The following is a 19,218-nucleotide window of genomic DNA, read 5'->3' as shown; positions in this document are numbered from 1 at the left end:
AAGGGGGGGGGGGGGGGGGGGTGACTCATGGAATCTGAATGTAGTGTGTGGGGCTGCCAGGTAATTACATTGTGAAACATGTCTTCCCCAGCCAACAAAGTGTAAGTGCTACCAGATACTTATTTGTGTTGGATCATTTATTTCCCAAATCTCAACGGTCCCAAGGGTTAGTCATAAGGTTGGCTGTGTGTGTCATGACATCAGGGGTGCAACTTTCATTGGGGACGGGGGGACATGCCCCCCCCCACATTCTGAAATTGCATTTCCCCCCCAGTTTTATCAAAGGCAAAGGTGTGCTTTAGGACCATGCGGACTCCTCCGAGCAGTTGGGTAGGCTGTTTGGAGTGTTTATCCGACTGGATAAAAATAAAATAAAAAGTTGTCTATGGGCTCAATATCATGCCAAATGTCTTCGCAAATGTAAATCACCAATCCACAAATATAAATCACTTTCCAAAAATGTAAATCACCAATCCACAAATGTAAATTACTATCCACAAATGTAAATCACTTTCCAAAAATGTAAATACACCACAATAGTGTTGCAAATATAAAGTAATCCAGGGCAAGGGTTTCGATTATTTACGTTGGACATACTATGGTTACACATATGGTTAACATATTATGGTTACCATACTATACATTTCTGCAGCCTTGAAAGGCAGGCATCAATATGGCCGAACGAGAGGCTGCCAGCAATTTATAGAAATCGCATTCTATGGGTACAAACCTCTTTTCTACGACTACAAATCGCTTTCTACCGTGAGAACCTTTTTCTATGTGTGAGAACTTCTTGTCTACGCGTGAGAACTTCTTGTATTTTTTCTTGTCGTCAAATCCCTGCCAAAAGTCAGGTGACCTAAGCGCTTCCAAATATGATCTGTCATGTTTGCGCATATCTCTCCTATGTGAAAATCTTTATGGCAGTGATTTTACTTAAGGCCCTCGATTTACAAATACAAAATCAAAGGGTGTTTGTTTGTGGATAGTGAATTGCATTAGTGGAAAGTGATTTACATTTGTGGATTGGTGATTTACATTTGTGGATTGGTGATTTACATTTGTTGATTGGTGATTTACATTTGTGGATGGGTGATTTACATTTGTGGATTGGTGATTTACATTTGTGGATTGTTGATTTACATTTGTGGATGGGTGATTTACATTTGTGGATTGGTGATTTACATTTGTGGATGGGTGATTTACATTTGTGGATTGGTGATTTACATTTGTGGAAAGTGATTTATATTTGTGGATTGGTGATTTACATTTGCGAATACATTTGGTATGATATTGATCCCATATATGTCCCCTCCACTTTTAAAACCAAAGTTGCGCCCCTGCGTGACATGATGCTGAAGTAAATCCAACATTTGCTGTCGATCTAAATCCTACCTTCTGCTGTGTATGACAGAACCAGAGCAAACATCACCCCCATTACTCCCATCTCCACTGTCACCTACGTCAACCCCATTGCCCCCTTCAACCCCACTAACCTGTCCTCCGGACTGGCTGGTGTTCAACAGAAGCTGCTACTACGTCTCCAGCAGGGTTATGAGCTGGCCGGACAGCCAGACCTGGTGCAAGGAGAAAGGAGGACACCTGGCCATCATACACACTGCTGAGGAACAGGTGAGAGAGGGGGGAGAGAGAGGCAGGGATGGGGGAAGAGAGAGAAGAGAGAGAAGGGGAGAAGGGGAGAAGGGGGTGGAGTTAAAGATGGAACGAGAGGTAGGAAAAGGGAGAAAGAAGGAGGGTGGGAAACAGAGTGAGGGAAAGAGAGTAGAGGAGGAGGGATGTGGTGGATTAGACACTTGATTTTCTCAAATATCTGGCAAGGCTGGAAATAACCAATCAATAGGGAAGGTAAAGTCCAATGTCAACAAGAGAGTATTGGGGTTCATGATAATAGTCTAAACCAATTTCTCCTGCTAGAATGGAATAGTTGAGGGAATGTTCTTTAATCACGTCTCCTGTTATAGACGTCATCATTCACATCCCAATGTAATCTTGTCTCCTGTTATAGACGTCATCATTCACATCCCAATGTAATCTTGTCTCCTGTTATGACGTCATCATTCACATCCCAATGTAATCTTGTCTCCTGTTATAGACGTCATCATTCACATCCCATGTAAATCTTGTCTCCTGTTATAGATGCCATCATTCACATCCCAATGTAATCATGTCTCCTGCTATAGACGTCATCATTCACACTCCAATGTAATCTTGTCTCCTGTTTATAGATGCCATCATTCACATCCCAATGTAATCATGTCTCCTGCTATAGACATTGTCACATTCCAATGTAATCATGTCTCCTGCTATAGACATTGTCACATCCCAATGTAATCATGTCTCCTGCTATAGACGTTTCTGTGAACCAGTTACCTCGGGGCCACTGGAATGCCTACTGGTTTGGAATCAGTGACGAGACGACTGAGGCAGACTGGCTTTGGGTTGATGGAACCAAATTGGTCGGGGGGTAAGTTTTTGGCTTTGCTTGGGCTACAACAAAAATGTGGGCGGGTTTCGTGGATGCAGATTAAGGCCTCGATTCAATCAGATCAGGCGTTAACTGGCGATAGCAACACCCCGCACAGGGATGTTTTGGCGGAGTGTCAGAGGTAGAACTGCGTTGGAGCCGTCATATGGTGCTCTTGCTATCATTGTCACAAGTCACACCCACCCTACTCACATTAGAAGTTCAGAGCGAGAAAGTGCAGGCTGTATAGAAATATTGACGCTCAAATTGAAAATCCTGAAATAAAATAATAGGATGTCTATCATCATAATGGAGGTGTAGATTACATCTCACATACTAGTGTTCAACTTGTAAACAAGGCTGCATGGGATTTCTGTTCATGTGACTCCCTGCAGCCAATAGCAATGCCTGCTTTAGGTATAATGCCAGTGTCACGATCATCAAAGGGAGAGAGAGAGACCAAGGCGCAGCGTGTGAAAAATACATCTTCTCTTTATTTAGAAGAAAGAAAACTAAACAAAACAACAAATAGACGAACGTGAAGCTATAAATGACTAAGTGCAAAAACATGCAACATAGACACAGACATAGACAATTACCCACAAATGCATGATGCCTATGGCTGCCTTAAATATGGCTCCCAATCAGAGACAAATGAAAGACATCTGTCTCTGATGGAGAACCACTCAGGCACCATAGACATACCTGGAAACATTCACTCAACCATAGACATACCTAGAAACATTCACTCAACACAAACCCATACACTAAACCCACACCCCCTTTACCATATAACCACCCAAAACACAAACATTCCCATGTCACACCCTGACCTACTAAAATAATAAAGAAAACAAAGAATCTAAGGCCGGGCGTGACAGCCAGGACAGCTAAAGCAGTTCCGACACCGCCAAAACAACCGCTATGCCGATGTCTGCTAAAGCGGATCTGGTTGAGTAGAGCCCTAAATCTACCCAGGATTATATTGGATTCAATCAACACTAATTGATTGGCTTCATACACATCAAATCAAATCAAATCAAAAATCCAATTTATTTATATAGCCCTTCGTACATCAGCTGATATCAAGTGCTGTACAGAAACCCAGCCTAAAACCCCAAACAGCAAGCAATGCAGGTGTAGAAGCACGGTGGCTAGGAAAACTCCCTAGAAAGGCCAAAACCTAGGAAGAAACATAGAGAGGAACCAGGCTATGAGGGGTGGCCAGTCCTCTTCTGGCTGTGCCGGGTGAGATTATAACAGAACATGTCCAGATGTTAAATGTTCATAATGACCAGCATGGTCAAATAATAATATATCACAGTAGTTGTCGAGGGTGTAGAAAGTCAGCACCTCAGAAGTAAATGTCAGTTGGCTTTTCATAGCCGATCATTAAGAGTATCTCTACCGCTCCTGCGGTCTCTAGAGAGTTGAAAACAGCAGGTCTGGACAGGTAGCACGTCCGGTGAACAGGTCAGGGTTCCATAGCCGCAGGCAGAACAGTTGAAACTGGAGCAGCAGCACGGCCAAGTGAACTGGGGATAGCAAGGAGTCATCATGCCAGGTCGCCTGAGGCATGGTCCTAGGGCTCAGGTCCTCCGAGAGAGAGAAAGAAAGAGGAAAGAGAGAATTAGAGAGAGCATACTTAAATTCACACAGGACACCGGATAAGACAGGAGAGTACTCCAGATATAACAACTGACCTAGCCCCCCGACACATAAACTACTTACAGCATAAATACTGGAGGCTGAGACAGGAGGGGTCAGGAGACACTGTGGCCCCATCCGATGATAGCCCCGGACAGGGCCAAACAGGAAGGATATAACCCAACCACTTTGCCAAAGCACAGCCCCCACACCACTAGAGGGATATCTTCAACCACCAACTTACCATCCTGAGACAAGGCAGAGTATAGCCCACAAAGACCTCCGCCACAGCACATCCCAAGGGGGGGCGCCAACCCAGACAGGAAGATCACGTCAGTGACTCAACCCACTCAAGTGACGCACCCCTCCTAGGGACGGCATGAAAGAGCACCAGTAAGCCAYTGACTCAGCCCCTGTAATAGAGTTAGAGGCAGAGAATCCCAGTGGAGAGAGGGGAACTGGCCAGGCAGAGACAACAAGGGCGGTTCGTTGCTCCCGAGCCTTTCCGTTCACCTTCACACTCCTGGGCCAGACTACACTCAATCATATGACCCACTGAAGAGATAAATCTTCAGTAAAAACTTAAAGGTTGAGACGGAGTCTGCGTCTCTCACATGGGTAGGCAGACCATTCCATAAAAATGGAGATCTATAGGAGAAAGCCCTGCCTCCAGCTGTTTGCTTAGAAATTCTAGGGACAATTAGGAGGCCTGCGTCTTGTGACCATAGCGTACGTGTAGGTATGTACGGCAGGACCAACTCGGAAAGATAGGTAGGAGCAAGCCCATGTAACGCTTTGTAGGTTAACAGTAAAACCTTGAAATCAGCCCCTGCCTTAACAGGAAGCCAGTGTAGGGAGGCTAGCACTGGAGTAATATGATACATTTTTTTGGTTCTAGTCAGGATTCTAGTAGCCGTATTTAGCACTAACTGAAGTTTATTTAGTGCGTTATCCGGGTAGCCGGAAAGTAGAGCATTGCAGTAGTCTAACCTAGAAGTAACAAAAGCATGGATAAATTTTTCTGCGTCATTTTTGGACAGAACATTTCTGATTTTTGCAATGTTACGTAGATGGAAGAAAGCTGTCCTTGAAACAGTCTTGATATGTTCGTCAAAAGAGGGATGAGGGTCCAGAGTAACGCCGAGGTCCTTCACAGTTTTATTTGAGACGACTTTACAACCATCAAGATTAATTGTCAGATTCAACAGAAGATCTCTTTGTTTCTTGGGACCTAGAACAAGCATCTCTGTTTTGTCCGAGTTTAAAAGTAGAAAGTTTTCAGCCATCCACTTCCTTATGTCTGAAACACAGGCTTCTAGCGAGGGCAATTTTGGGGCTTCACCATGTTTCATTGAAATGTACAGCTGTGTGTCATCCGCATAGCAGTGAAAGTTAACATTATGTTTTCGAATGACATCCCCAAGAGGTTGTCCGACAGATAAGATCTAAACCAGGCCAAAACTTGTCCGTGTAGACCAATTTGGGTTTCCGATCTCTCCAAAAGAATGTGGTGATCGATGGTATCAAAGGCAGCACGAAGGTCTAGTAGCACGAGGACAGATGCAGAGCCTCGGTCTGACGCCATTAAAAGGTAATTTACCACCTTCACAAGTGCAGTCTCAGTGCTATGATGGGGTCTAAAACCAGACTGAAGCATTTCGTATACATTGTTTTGTCTTCAGGAAGGCAGTGAGTTGCTGCGCAACAGTTTTTTCTAAAATGTTTGAGAGGAATGGAAGATTCAATATAGGCCGATAGTTTTTTATATTTTCTGGGTCATGGTTTGGCTTTTTCAAGAGAGGCTTTATTACTGCCACTTTTAGTGAGTTTGGTACACATCCGGTGGATAGAGAACCGTTTATTATGTTCAACATAGGAGGGCCAAGCACATGAAGCAGCTCTTTAAGTAGTTTAGTTGGAATAGGGTCCAGTATGCAGCTTGAAGGTTTAGAGGCCATGATTATTTTCATCATTGTGTCAGGAGATATAGTACTAAAACACTTAAGTGTCTCTCTTGATCCTAGGTCCTGGCAGAGTTGTGCAGACTCAGGACAGCTGAGCTTTGGAGGAATACACATTTAAAGAGGAGTCCGTAATTTGCTTTCTAATGATCATGATCTTTTCCTCAAAGAAGTTCATGAATTTATTACTGCTGAAGTGAAAGCCATCCTCACTTGGGGAATGCTGCTTTTTAGTTAGCTTTGCGACAGTATCAAAAAGAAATTTTGGATTGTTCTTATTTTCCTCAATTAAGTTGGAAAAATAGGATGATCGAGCAGCAGTGAGGGCTCTTCGATACTGCACGGTACTGTCTTCCCAAGCTAGTCGGAAGACTTCCAGTTTGGTGTGGCGCCATTTCCGTTCCAATTTTCTGGAAGCTTGCTTCAGAGCTCGGGTATTTTCTGTATACCAGGGAGCTAGTTTCTTATGACAAATGTTTTTAGATTTTAGGGGTGCAACTGCATCTAGGGTATTGCGCAAGGTTAAATTGAGTTCCTCAGTTAGGTGGTTAACTGATTTTTGTCCTCTGACGTCCTTGGGTAGGCAGAAGGAGTCTGGAAGGGCATCAAGGAATCTTTTTGTTGTCTGAGAATTTATAGCACGACTTTTGATGCTCCTTGGTTGGGGTCTGAGCAGATTATTTGTTGCGATTGCAAACGTAATAAAATGGTGGTCCGATAGTCCAGGATTATGAGGAAAAACATTAAGATCCACAACATTTATTCCATGGGACAAAACTAGGTCCAGAGTATGACTGTGGCAGTGAGTAGGTCCAGAGACATGTTGGACAAAACCCACTGAGTCGATGATGGCTCCGAAAGCCTTTTGGAGTGGGTCTGTGGACTTTTCCATGTGAATATTAAAATCACCAAAAATTTGAATATTATCTGCTATGACTACAAGGTCCCTGGGGACAAGGTCATACACATGGCCTATTATCCCTGGACTGTGGTGGCTCATTAGAAAAATATTGAATCACAGACCATAGGTCTGACTAAGCATGTAAACCACGATTAGGTGATGTTCATTAATCAATCAATCAATCAAATGTATTTCTAAAGCCCTTTTTACATCAGCAAATGTCACAAAGTGCTATACAGAAACCTAGCCTAAAACCTCCAACAGCAAGCAATGCAGATGTAGAATCACGATGGCTAGGAAAAACTCCCTAGAAAGGCAGGAACCTAGGAATAAACCTTGAGAGGAACCTGGCTCTGAGGGCTGGCCAGTCCTCTTCTGGCTGTGCCGGGTGGAGATTATAAGAGTACATGGCTATTAAGGCCAGATTGTTCTTCAAGATGTTCAAACATTCATAGATAACCAGCAGTGGTTGTAGAGGGTGCAACAGGTCAGTACCTCAGGAGTAAATTTCAGTTGGATTTTCATAGGCAAGCATTCAGAGATCGAAACAGCAGGTGTGGTAGAGAGAGAGAGAGTCGAAAACAGCAGGTCTGGGACAAGGTAGCACGTTCGGTGAACAGGTCAGGGTTCCATAGCCGCAGGCAGAACAGTTGAAACTGGAGCAGCAGCACGACCAGGTGAACTGGGGACAGCCAGGAGTTTTTTCTCATTGAGATAACGTCTCTTTTCCAAGAGAGACCTCCAATAGCAGCAGAGATAGACTATTGCAGCATAGATACTGGAGGCTGAGACAGGGGTGGGTTGGGGGACACTGTGGCCCCGTCTGACGATACCCCCGGACAGGACCAACCAGGCAGGATATAACCCCACCCACTTTGCCAAAGCACAGCCCCCACACCACTAGAGGGATATCAACAGACCACCAACTTACTACTCTGAGACAAGGCTGAGTATAGCCCACAGAGATCTCCTCCACCGCACAAGCCTGAAGGGGACGCAAAACCGGACAAGAAGATCTCGTCTGTGACTCAACCCACTCAAGTGATGCACCCCTCCTATGGACGGCATGGAAGAGCACTAGTAAGCAAGTGACTCAGCCCCCGTAATAGTGTCAGAGGCAGAGATTCCCAGTGGAGAAAGGGGAGCCGGCCAGGCAGAGACAGTAAGGGCAGTTCGTCGCTCCAGTGCCTTGCCGTTCACCTTTGCACCCCTACGTCAGACTACACTCAATCACAGGACCTACTGAAGAGTAGTAAAGACTTAAAGAGTTAAAGGTCGAGTCCGAGTCTGTGTCTCTCACATGGATAGGCAGACCATTCCATAAATATTGAGCTCTATAAGAGAAAGCCCATGCTTCTGATGATCATGATCTTTTCACTGAAGAAGTTCATGAATTCCTCACAGCTGAAGTGAAAGCCATCCTCTCATGTTGAACAGGTTGAACATTTCTGTCGGCTAGATGAGCGACAACGGCTGGGGGGGGGGGTTCTGTGCGCATAGTGTTCATGTTAATGTTACTACTTAGCTTTTTCGGCTGGTGAAGGTCCTGTAGAACCATGTCCAGATAAAGTGTCCGGGGTGAAAGTTMAATGAAAAAGTTGAGCGAAGAAAAAAAACTAAGACATTGGTAAATGTATTAAAAGTTCAAAACGAAAAGTTTGGCAGATAGCCAAGTAGCAACAAACAGCCCAACAGCACGGAGATAAGTCTGTAAATCAGGATTCAGCTACACCTGTTTAATTTGGGTCTGTGGCCCTAATATAATATGAGAACCTACTTTATCTTGTACAAATTAGCATATTAATGTAGTTTTTCAAATTTTTGTTGTTTACATAGTCCTATGTTTTCGCAGTTGGTACCTGTGATGCAAACAGCTTATGGCTCATTTGACTGTGTTTTTCATACCCAGGCGTGTGCTATTCTGTAGGCCCTACCCATTTGGTTGTCCATCATTACACGTCTGCAGTTGAGCACCTGCAATTTGCATTGATGGACAGGATCGCAATGGATGACTCCGCCTTTTTATATGCTGTAAATGTGACTTTTTGGTCTTATAGCTTTCTGACAAATTCATGTTTTGCCTTCTGTATGCTCTGYGTCATCCAGAAGATTACTAGAGAGTCTGTATACTGTTATGAGACTATCAACATGCTGCCTAAGGATCACAGCCTTAGAAAGATAGCTGGGATGCACCTATGGAACTTCTGGGCCAAGAATAGCCCCCCCCCACCCCAGCAACACTTTCATTCAAGATGAAATGMTCAATTTCAGTGGGTTTGTCAAATACTTGCAGCCCAACCCCTCCTCCCCAATGTTGTCAATGTTCTATATTTGCATTCTCATTTTGGGCTAATGTAACTTGCAGCTTATTAGACCTAGTTTCCTCATGTTCAATGCAAATGCGGCATTTGAGCTTCTAGAGATCTAATGACAAGATATCACTGCAAGCATAAACCGTGTCTTGTACTGCTCCTGCAGTTCTGACATCGGGATGGACAACCTGGCGTTTGTCCGAGTCAATGTGACTTTCATTGCAATCAGCGTATTTGCAAACGTATTTTTTGCCTTCTGCCTGCTCTGCCCTCAGCGAGGCAGAGGGGGACTCAAACAGCCTATGAAGACACTACTGGAATCTTTGGTTTGCTGCACCATTGTTTTCTTGGTCTCTGTTATTGCAATGAKATATTTCCTCTTCACGGAACATCTGAAGCTGAGGCTTGCTGCTAATATGCTGGTGGAGTACACTTTCCCCACTAGTATGACAACCTCCGTTTGGCTGAATTTCTTCTACTACACCCAGATCGTCCCTGCTCAGCGAGCTCTCTTCACCTGGGTGAAGAGGAACATCAAAATCATCATTTACTGGGTCCTGTTTATCAACAGGGTCTTGTTTTTGTTTGACATTTCTCTTCATATTCCAGCAATAGTTGATTTACTCAACAATGTCTCTGGAAATGCTAACAGCACGTACACATCAATGAACAGCACTTACACATCAGTGAACAGCACTTACACATCAGTGAACAGCACTGCGTCTGCCTCTCCAAATGCCCTGTTCTACACTGAGAGGACACGTCTTGTTTTGAAAATTCTATACATCTTTTTTGGACTCTGCGTGGTAGTTGGGTCGAGCTGTGCCACTGTGCGCTACCTGCACAGACACATGAAGAGCATGAAAGAGAGCGGCAGCCCCTTCTCCTCGCCCCGTCTGCGCAGTCAGATGAGGGCCACCATTACTGGGATCCTGCAGGGAATTCTCTACGTCATTTGCTTTCTGTGGCTCATCTTTTATKTCTTCAAGGACTTTTTCTTTCCAACTTTTGACAATAATAGAAATATCTTCTACACAGTCCTCTCTCTGTACACGTTCGGCACCACTGTAAACCTGGGTATTGGTCAGTCTGTTTTCAGACAGAGGGCTGCTGATATTTGTCTCAAGGCTCAACAGGCTGTAAGGTTGTCAAAGTTGTGTGGATGAAACAATCAATCAGGTGTGTGACATCGAGACTTATGCATTGGTATATTGAAACGTGTAATGCTGTGTTGAGTTAAATAGTCTACCCCAGGATTATATTGATATATAGATATAATCAATGCTAATAATAATAATTTGGCTTCATAGACATGGCTTAAATGYTTTAAGATTCAATAGTTTACCAACAAAGTTCTTGTTTTATGAACCAGAATTAAGCCTTCAACTGTAAGCCTTCACCTGGATTTATTTAAACTGGGTCTGTGAAACTGGCCCATAATGTAGTTGGCTATAATCTTTTACAAATTAGTCATTATACTGTATTKATTTAAAAAAWATATATATTTATACTTTTTTCAGTTTTTCGTTCATTCTGTGGTCCWCCGTAGCTCATTTGGTAGAGAAWGGCACTTGCAACGCTAGTAGGTTTGAATTCCGGGACCACCTTAAAATGTATGCACACATGACTGTAAGTCGCTTTGGATAAAGGRATCTGCTAAACGGTATATGTTATTATTAGATTTATGTTTCTACATTATGTTTTCCATTTGTATCTGAGATACAAATACATTATGGTACATTTGACTGTGTTTTTCATCAGGCGTGTGATATTCCTATTTGTTTTTCCGTCCACTTAACCTATTAAGTGGACTATGATAATGGGTTTTAAATAGTAATAGATGATATATAATCTGTTTAGTACATAATACAGTATGAAGATTACTAAAATGGATAACTATACCAAGATGGATAACTAATTGACTATACTTAAAATAAACMTGTGAAATGTATGACTGTGCTTTTTGTGCCCCATAAAGAAATAATAGAAAACAGAAAAATAACTAAAATGTGTAACCCAATGGATCTACATGCAGGATAAATAGGCTATTACAAACTACTGTTCGGACCCTAGAAATAAAATGACTTCCTGCTTTACTCCTATGGGTACACASAATATGGCCACCGGTCCACCCATCACAGAGCATTGACTTGAATGGCAATGACCATTCTAGTRGTTCTATTTCTATGGGTTCTATAGCTCAGGTAGAGGGAAAAAGAGAAGGCTGCGGCTCCGGATACATATAACCGCCTTGTACCTCCCCCGCCCCGCCCCCCTGAATCCCCTTGAAAGATCTGTATCACGTTTCGCGCATGTCTTTCTTTACCTCTACTTTACACATGCATTTTTTTTGTGGTCACCCTCCCTTCACATTTCTCACTGTCAATCGTGTATGATAATTCTCGAAGCTTTACCAGTGGAACGTCCATGCAGCATCTGCACGCCAAACCATTTGATTTCAAATGATACTCTTCTTAGTTATGTACAGTGTTGTTTCGAATTGTCACGATTGTCGTCGGGAGAAGGAGAGGAGGACCAATTTTAATAAACAACTGAACACTGAACAAAACAACAAAAACGACAAACGAACAGTCCTGTAAGGTGACGAAAAACACTAAACAGAAAATAACCACCCACAAACAAAAGTGGGAAAACAGGCTACCTAAGTATGGCTCTCAATCAGAGACGAACGACCTCTGATTGAGAACCATACCAGGCCAAACACATAGAAATAGAAAACCTAGACCTACAACATAGAATACCCATCCACATCACACCCTGACCAAACTAAAAAAATAGAAACATACAAAGCAATCTACGGTCAGGCGTGACAGTACCCCCCCCAAAGGTGCGGACTCCGGCTGCAAAACTGAACCAATAGGGGAGGGTCTGGGTGGGCATTCACCCGCGGTGGCGGCTCTGGTGCGGGACGTGGACCCCGCTCCACCTTAGTCTTGGCCCACTTAGGTGGTGCCTCTGCAGCAGGGACCTTACCGCCGACCCCGGACCAGGGACCCTCGCAGCGGGGGAGACTCTGGCTGCTCCGGACGGAGGGAGACTTCTGGCTGCTCCTGACTGAAGCCCGTCGCTGAGCTCCGGACGTAGAGGGCGTCGCTGAGGCTCCAGACTAGAGGGCGACGCTGGAGGCTCCGGACAGAGGGCGACGCTGGAGGCTCCGGACTAGTGCGGCGACGCTGGGAAGCTCCGGACTAGAGGGCGTCGCTGGAGGCTCCAGACTAGAGGGCGACGCTGGAGGCTCCGGACTAGAGGGCGTCGCTGGAGGCTCCGGACTGACCGTGCCATGGATCATCACTGGAGGCTTCGTGCCATGGATCATCACTGAGAGGCTTCGTGCCATGGATCATCACTGGAGGCTTCATGCCAGGATCATCACTGGAGGTTTCTTGCCATGGATCATCACAGGAGGCTTCGTGCCATGGATCATCACTGGATGCTTCGTGCCATGGATCATCACTGGATTGGAGATACACACAGGAAGCCTGGCTCTGGGAGAAGGCACAGGACTCACTAGGCTAGGGAGACATGCAGGAGGGTTAGAGCTTAGCACATGCACAGAACTCACCAGGCTGGGGAGACATGCAGGAGGCCTTTGTCCTTTGCCGAGCAACCGGATGCACTGGACTGTGGAGGCGCACTGGCGGTCTCGAGCGCAGAGCTAGCACCACTCCTCCTGGCTGGATCCCCCTGTAGCCCGGCAAGTGCGGGGAGTTGGAACAAGCCGCACTGCGGCTGTGCTGGTGAACTGGGGACACCGTGCGTAGGGCTGGTGCAGTATACCCCGGGCCGAGGAGACGTACTGGAGCCAGATGCGCTGAGCCGGCATCATCCCTCCTGGCTCGATGCCCACTCTAGCCCGCCGATTCGAGGAGCTGCGATGTAGCGCACCGGGCTATGCGTGCGCACTGGGGACACCTTGCGCTTCCCCCGCCTAACACGGTGCCTGCCCAGTCACTCTCTCGCCACGGTAAGCACGGGAGTTGCTCAGGTGTCCTACCTGAGTCCGCCAATCTCCCCTTGTGCACCCCCCAAAAACATTTCTGGGGCTGCTCTCGTGACTTTTCCTCGACAACTCCTCGATAGCGTCGCGCTCCGCTCTAGCTGCTCCAGCTCCTCTTTCGGACGGCGATACTCCCCCGGCTGTGCCAGGGTCCTTTGCCGTCCAAGATTCCTCCCATGTCCAGGAGTCCATTCCACACGCTGCTTGTCCCTTGTTGGTGGTGGTTCTGTCACGATTGTCGTCGGGAGAAGGAGAAGAGGACCAAGGTGCAGCGTGATAAGTGTTCATTATTTTAATAAACAACTGAACACTGAACAAACAGCAAAAACGACAAACGAACAGTCCTGTAAGGTGACGAAAAAACACTAAACAGAAAATAACCACCCACAAACAAAGTGGGAAAACAGGCTACCTAAGTATGGCTCTCAATCAAAGACAACGATAGACAGCTGCCTCTGATTGAGAACCATACCAGGCCAAACACATAGAAATAGAAAACCTAGACCTACAACATAGAATACCCACCCACATCACACCCTGACCAAACTAAAAATAGAAACATACAAAGCAATCTACGGTCAGGGCGTGACACGAATTCTGTACAGTGAGCAAATTTTTTAGCAGATAGTGTTAACTATAGCATACCTGTGTTTTGTTTCAATCAAAACAGATATTTTGCCTAGTGGTGCACGCTGTTTAGTTGTGGCCGCATGAGACAAAAATGGTTGATATGCTTCAGTTTGCTGCCATATGACTGGTTTCACATTTGTCTCCAGCGATCATAAGGTGAAATAGATCAAAAACAATTATAATTTATATTTACAATCACCTTATCCAAACGACTTACTAATTTACCTAGCTCCTATCAATAGCTCAGCCTCTTATCAATTTGTAAATTACAGTTCATGGAGAATTGTTATTTCTATCATAAAAAATAAAGTTGCACCGCATGGGACCAACAGGTTATTTAACGTTATTCATTGTTTAATTGAGTGTAAAGGGGGTGGAGTTACGAGGGAATTAAGTAGACACACCTCCGCCACATCTTCATTTCTTTGATCTCCACCCCAAGCYAATAGCGAGTGAATAGTTTCTAGTTATATTAGTGTCAGGGTTGTGTGCGGAGAATGTTTGGAGTCAAACGCAGGACACAGGTCTGAGCGAAACCACAGAGTTTTTACTCAAAATATATGCACAATTCCACAAATGGAAAAGAAACAGATACGAACACGTATCAAATACAACACCTAACGTACAAACAATCACGGACAAACATAAATGAAAGACAGAGGGTTAAATAGGGAACATGATGGGGGGAATTGATACCAGGTGTGTAAAATACAGACAAAACAAAACGAAACTGAAAAATGGATCGATGGTGACTAGAAAGCCGGTGACGTCGACCGCCGAACACCACCCGAACAAGGAGAAGGGCCGACTTCGGCGGAAGTCGTGACAATTAGTCATATGTATGGGATAGGCATGGTGTACATCCTCCAAGGAAATGTCTTACTAGCAGGTTCTTTCTCGACAATGCAGCAATAAGAAATAATAAAAGATGAAAATAGAAACATAAAGTAAATGGCAGTAGAATAGAATACACATTTTAGCAAGAGTATAATTTATAGTCCAATATTTACATGTGTATTGGGAGATGGGGGGGGGGGGCAAGTGTTATTGTCATGCTTAAATTCAAGGTCAGAATACACAAGAAAAAATTGCATCAAAGGGGAATTACGTTCCATTTACGCTCGCAAGTAGAGCATCCTGCACATGCGCAGAGGCTTTGGGACCTTTAGTCCCCGGAAAGAAAGTATGGATCTGCAGCCATTCCGAAAACAGAAACAGCTACTAACTTACTATAGCTTGTTGTCACCCTAGATCTAGTTCATATGGACACTGACCTCTGGGGCTGTGTGATCAGGCAGCAACAGTATTGATCTTCAGTAATATAGGACAGTCTGTGTATACACACATTTACTGGTATGTTTTGGTATGCATACTTTGAAAGAGAACCTTTCCCCTTTGGCCCAGTTTCCCTTCCTCATGGGGCCATAACATCCCTTGTTTTCTCCAAGTTCTTCTTCCCTCCTTCAAATTTTTGTCAGTCTGGTCGTCATCATATGATCTCTCTTCCTCATTCTTAATGTGTTTTCWAAGGATATCATTTTTTGTGTTGCTTCAGATTACCTTCTCCTTCCTCTTTTTTGCTTATCTTATCCTCCTTCCCATTCTTCAGCATTTCTTCCTTTTATTCTTCCTCTTCTTAATATATATATATATTTTTTTACATATTCCACTGCTTCGTCTTTCCTTACTACTGCTGCAATTAAGACGGCAGTGACAGAGTGAAGAATATGGTACATTATTGTACATGATGCAAGGGTTTTTATCTAACCTTTCTTTATAGCGGTTTGTCTCATTGAGACAAAGAGAGACCTGTAGAGGCACTGCAGGTGACCCAGTTCAGTAGGGCACACAAATGGCCAACAGCTATTCTAGTGAAACAACACGCACACACACATATACTGTATATACAATTGAAGTCGGAAGTTTACATACACCTTAACCAAATACATTTAAACTCAGTTTTTCACAATTCCTGACATTTAATCCTAGTAAAAATGTCCTGTCTTAGGTCAGTTAGGATCACCACTTTATTTTAAGAATGTGAAATGTCAGAATAATAGTAGAGAGAATTATATATTTCAGCTTTTATTTCTTTCATCACATTCCCAGTGGATCAGAAGTTTACATACACTCAATTAGTATTTGGTAGCATTGCCTTTAAATTGTTTAACTTGGGTCAAACGTTTCGGGTAGTCTTCCACAAGCTTCCCACAATGAGTTGGGTGAATGTTAGCCCATTCCTCCTGACAGAGCTGGTGTAACTGAGTCAGGTTTGTAGGCCTCCTTGCTCGCACACGCTTTTTCAATGTTTCATATGTGTATTGTGGTAAAACAAAAGAGATTATATGCCGATAGCAAGATGCAACAATTATTAAACAAAACAAGATGATGAAAGGATCATGAACTAAAAACAAACTCTTTGCGGTCTCTCTCAACGTTTTCGGGTACGCTCCTTGCTCTCTTCTCCTACGCACACTCGCACCTCTTCTACCCTCTCAATCTATTACAAAGATTCAGTATACCCGCAAAAGTACGGTGAGTGAATGTTGGGTGTAGATGTTGATTTAATAAAAAGCTATGCAGCAATGGTTTTGTCACCGTTCCTTCCTGACATGAGCTGGTGTAACTGAGTCAGGTTTGAAGGCCTACCTTGTCGCAGACACCAGCTCTCCTCTTTCTAATATCAGGATTCTGCCAGAAGCACCCAGCCACCTTCTTTATATAGCTGGATTGGAGGACAATAGGAAGGCCTCTTACCCTTGCAAAATGGCACTTATTCCCGCACATACGCAGATGACAATTGCTTGTTTGTATTCAAGCTATATTGCCACAGACTTTTGGAAGTTATGCTTCGGGGTCATTGTCCTTAGGAAGCCCCATTGCGGACCGAAGCTTATAACTTCCTGATGAGAATGTCTTGAGATGTTCTGCTTCAATACTCTACACATAATTGTTATCATCCTGCCTCATGATGCCATCCTTTTAACATTATACTTATTTGGTGAGAGATAGAACTGTGACTACACCAGTTCTGCCGTGTAGGCCGCGCAGGGGATGGCTATGGTAAAAAAAGCAACTGATCTTCTCCGTCTCTCCTTAACACGTCACTCGATCGCATTGCTATGACGCCTAATCATGTCTACTTGAACGAAGGCTTCTAGATGCCATGGTTATACTTAACTAGTATGATCGCCCATGCATGCGCATCCACAGCGGTGTTTGAAGGTAGTGGTCGCTCTCTCTATGCGCACGGAGCAGTTGTGTTGCCGGCAAGAGAAAGTGTTAAATTTGCAGATTGAACTAGCTAATTACCCATTTTTGCCATCGCCAATATCATCTTTACAATCTCATACAACTGGTCGATAGCCCATATATGGAATCTCAACGGTTCTGGCTTATTGTTTTATACACGATACAGTCGCATAGGAAATTTCGACGCGGCAAAAGGCTAATCGTAAATCCTCCTCTGGATTTCCTCATTATCTGGGCGAAAGCCCTGAAAAGTACAAGCATGCCCAAGGGGGCAGGGCTTGATGCAATAAGCCTCGCGGGTTCGAGTTCTGGCTTATGTTGTTCTAATATATACTGTGGCGGCTTATGTGTGGTGCAGTGGCCCCTCTATTCTTGTTTTCCACGGGCAGTGCTCACTAGTCGGGATCATTGCAGAACGTCCAACAGTGATATGTCGGACAAATCATTAGGAGTAATAATAAATAGACATTTCCATCAAATATATTGTAAAGTAAAATGATTAACTTATGCCTAAAGATTATGCTAGGTACAGTGATATGTATTGGTTCTAGATAATATACTGTGTCGTAATAAGTTGGAACCTATATACCGAGGGATATCATATCTTCTTGTTTATATCCGTGAGGGTGGACATATATGATACTATTTTGGTTTGAAGCCAAATGTGTATTACAAACACGGGACTCGGAAGGCTAGTTTCTGTGTCCCAGCACCTTTTGGTCTTTATACGTAATTCACACTCTCCAGCATCATGGGGTCAATTTTCACGACTGGACCTGTTGACCTCTGCAATTACATTGCTAGTTGTTCTAGGGGATTGATTTTGCAAAACCTTTTTGCAAAAGAATCAGACATACCAAAGTACGTTCATCTCTGGAGACAGAGCGCGTCTCCTTCCTGAGCGGAATATGACGGCTGCGTAGTCCCATGGTGTTTAATACTTGCGTACTATTGTTTGTACAGATGGACGTAGTACCTCAGGCGTTCGGAAATTGCTCCCAAGGATGAACCAGACTTGTGGAGCGTCTACAATTTATTTCTGAGGTCTTGGCTGATTTCTTTGATTTCCCATGATGTCAAGCAAAGAGGCAATGAGTTTGAAGGTAGGCCTTGAAATACCTCCACAGGTACACCTCCAATTGACTCAAATTATGTCAATTAGCCCTATCAGAAGCTTCTGAAGCCATGAATCATTTTCGGTAATTTTCCAAGCTGGTTTAAAGCACAGTCAACTTAGTGTATGTAAACTTCTGACCCACTGGAATTGTATTACAGTGAATTTAAGTGAAATAATCTGTCTGTAACAATTGTGTTGGAAAAATTACTTGTGTCACTGCACAAAGTAAGATGTCCTAACCGACTTGCCAAAAACTATGGTTTGTTAACAAGAAATTTGTGGAGTGGTTGAAGAACAATTAGCATTTCTTGGCAATTTCTCGCATGGAATAGCCATTTCTCAGAACAAGAGTAGATGACGAGTTTCAGAAGGAAGTCCTTTGTTTCTTGCCATTTTGAGCCTATAATCGAACCCACAAATGCTGATGCTCCAGATACTCAACTAGTCTAAAGAAGGACAAGTTTTATTGCTTCTTTAATCAGTACAACAGTTTTCAGCTGTGCTAACATAATTGCAAAAAGGGTTTTCTAATGATCAATTAACCTTTCAAAATGATAAACTTGGATTAGCTAACACAACGTGCCATTGGAACACAGGAGTGATGGTTGCTGATAATGGGCCTCTGTAGCCTATGTAGATATTCCATGTAAAATCGCTGTTTCCAGCTACAATAGTCATTTACAACATTAGCAATGTCTACACTGTATTCTGATCAATTTGATGCTATTTTAATGGACAAAAAATTGCTTTTCTTTCAAAAGCAAGGACTTTCTAAGTGACCCCAAACTTTTGAACGGTAGTGTATATATATGTTGTTTGTATATGATTACATTATACCAAGAGATGTTTGGTTGAGTGTAATTTTTCTCCCTGTGTAGCTTTTGGGAGGAGGGTG

The 19,218-nt window shown here is 43.8% G+C and overlaps 1 pseudogene; it reads left to right on the top strand.

The window, feature by feature from the left end:
• The window catches only part of LOC111955678 (C-type lectin domain family 4 member M-like), a 30,274-nt pseudogene that overhangs the window by 8,581 nt on the left and 2,475 nt on the right, over positions 1-19,218 (top strand).

Source organism: Salvelinus sp. IW2-2015, linkage group LG31 (assembly GCF_002910315.2).
Source record: "Salvelinus sp. IW2-2015 linkage group LG31, ASM291031v2, whole genome shotgun sequence".
In the NCBI taxonomy this organism is placed as follows: Eukaryota; Metazoa; Chordata; class Actinopteri; order Salmoniformes; family Salmonidae; genus Salvelinus; species Salvelinus sp. IW2-2015.
This window is presented reverse-complemented; position numbering and strand designations above follow the sequence as displayed.